At 48.4% G+C, this 2,561-nt stretch overlaps 1 protein-coding gene across 1 annotated transcript in view; it reads left to right on the top strand.

The window, feature by feature from the left end:
* The first annotated feature begins 326 nt into the window (after positions 1-326).
* The window catches only part of MLKL (mixed lineage kinase domain-like), a 41,194-nt gene continuing 38,959 nt past the window's right edge, over positions 327-2,561 (top strand). The window contains exon 1 of the mRNA XM_011976793.1: positions 327-1,065. The gene's annotated coding sequence lies outside the window, so the exon portion shown is untranslated. The remainder of the gene's footprint in view (positions 1,066-2,561) is intronic.

The raw sequence follows: 2,561 nt of genomic DNA, 5'->3' as shown, positions 1-2,561 counted from the left end.
ACAGGCATGCACTACCATGTCCGGCTAATTTTTGTATTTTTAGTAGAGACAGGGTTTCCCCATGTTGGCCAGGATAGTCTCCAACTCCTGACCTCAGGTCATCCGGCCACCTCAGCCTCCCAAAGGACTGGGATTACAAGCATGAGCCACTGCGCCCAGCCCCCAGTTCTGTTCTTTCAGAGGCAAATAGTCTGTTGAGTAAATGCGTGACACTACTTAGACTTTCTAGCTGAAGATGTAGTTAATCTTAAGAAAACCTGACTCACACTATAACAGGATGTTCTGCAATGACCTTAAAGAAGGAAGTGATTTTTTTTCCCACTTTGGTGTCTCTTCCCTAGTACCCTCCCCACCACGCCAATATTATCCAGCACAGAAAAGTAAACACCAGAAGCGCCTCTCCAACTTGCAGGTTTTCTCTAAACTTCTAGTCCTTCCCACACCGTGTCCTGGTTATAGTAGTTGCTGGGACCTTATTCTATTCTGAATCCCCAGCCCCGAAAGAAGGCCTGGCACTGACGTGTACAGCGTAGTTACAGAGTGACTTTAAGGAAGGCAGGGAGAGTGTGGAAAGGACAGGAGGAGCATAGCAGGAGGAAGGGAGGGCTCGTGGTTCTGAGCTTCCTAGAAAGCGGCTCTAGGGAGCCGGGGCACCGTGAGCCTGGCAGTTGGCAGCTGAGCCAGGTCGGAGGGGGCAGTGTCGCAGCATTCCCTGCAGGCGTCCCAGACCTGAGGCGGTGGCCTCCGGAGGGCACAGGACAGAAACAGCCGTCCAAGTAGCTGAGTGGAAGGACCCTACTCAAGTGCAGCTGCAGTGGCCGGGGTTTCCCTCAGGTAGGATCGGGGCTCCTTGTCGCCGCCAGCCACGTGTGGTGTCCGGCACGGCCAGCGGAGTGCAGGGCGCGGACACCAGGGAAGGGGGTGCAGGGGAATTCCCGCGGGCCTCGTGTTTGCAGACTTCTCGCCTGGGCAAGAGGCGGTCGTGGGAAAGAAGGCGGAAGAGCGAGCTTTTTGGAACTCTGCACGGGACAGATTGGACGCACATCCCTCGGGGGAGGCACGAAGGTGAGCATGGGGTCTCCCCAGGAGGCGGCGGGGCCGAGGGGCTGCAGCCGGATTCCTGGGCAGTGACGGAAAGAACCGGGCGTGAGGTGGCCCGGTCCCAATTCCTGGAACTCAGGACCGAGTTGGTTTCATTTCCTCGGCTCTGATGGTGGAGCTGCCTGCTCGGATCTCGCACTACCTTCTGCCAAAGCGAGAGGCCCAGTAGCGGTAGGGGTCGTGGAGGACAGGGACACGAGAACAAGTAACCTGATGTCTTCTCAGAAAAACGAAGCCTTCAGGTTTGCAGGCTGAAGGCGAGAGAGAGAGACAGAGAGAGAGGGGGAAGAGGTAAATGTCTGATAATCTTTATTTTATTTTATTTTTATTTTTTGGAGGGAAGAGGTGAATTTGAATTATTGCCGTTTAAAGATTTTTCACTTTTAAAATTAGTAACGTGTTTTCTCATCGTAACATATGAACATAATCCACTTTTTCTTTTTATGTATTTATTATTAGAGATGGGGTCTTCCTCTGTTGCCCAGGCTGGAGTGCAGTGGTACAATCATAGCTCACTGCAGCCTCCGAAACTCCTGGGCTCAAGTGATCCTCCTGCCAGATCCTCCCAAGTAGCTAGGACTACAAGGTGCACACCACCAGACCCAATTAAATTTTTTTTGTATTTTTTCGTAGAGCCAGGGTCTCACTTTTTCACCCAGGCTGGTCTCAAACTCCTGGGCTCAGGTGATCCTCCTACCTCGCCTTCCTAAAGTGCTAGGATTACAGGTGTGAGCCACTGCAGCTGGCCTGAACATATTCTTAGTTGTTTGTTTTACATATTATAAATAGCACTGCAGTGAACATCTTAGTAGCCATCTATCTACACACACAAGCTTTCTGCATCATAAGTTCCTAGAAATTCAAATTGCCCAGTCTATGTGTGCATATATTTATATTCCCTTTCTTCCCTTAGAGCACATATACTTAATAAGCCCTTAAACAATTGAAGTTATTGTAGGGTGCTTTTTTCTCCATGTTTTGCAGTTTTTAATATATTTTAATGTCATACAGGCAAGTCCCCTTTTCTTTATTTTTTAAAATCCTAGTTATCCCTACTAATTTCCTGTTTCAAATGAACTTTTCATTTTGTTTCAATGCCAAAATATGTCATTAGATGTCTTATTGGAACTGCATTAAATTGGATTTAAATTTGGGAAGGATTGCTGGGTTGGTCTATTTTAGTCTTCCCAGCCAGAAACATGACACTTCTTCTCTTTCCTCCTTTCTTCAAGCTTTGTTTTGCGCAATTTTCTTTTTTTTTTTCTTTTGAGATGGATGATCTTGGCTCAGTGCAACCTCCACCTCCCGGGTTCAAGCAATTCTCCTCCCTCAGCCTCCCTAGTAGCTGGGATTACAGGCACCTGCTACCATGCTCAGCTAATTTTAGTATCTTTAGTAGAGATGGAATTTCACCATGTTGGCTGGGCTGATCTCAAACTCCCGACTTCAGGTGATCCACC

The sequence above is a fragment of the Mandrillus leucophaeus genome, unplaced genomic scaffold (assembly GCF_000951045.1).
Source record: "Mandrillus leucophaeus isolate KB7577 unplaced genomic scaffold, Mleu.le_1.0 Scaffold17, whole genome shotgun sequence".
NCBI lineage: Eukaryota > Metazoa > Chordata > Mammalia > Primates > Cercopithecidae > Mandrillus > Mandrillus leucophaeus.
This window is presented reverse-complemented; position numbering and strand designations above follow the sequence as displayed.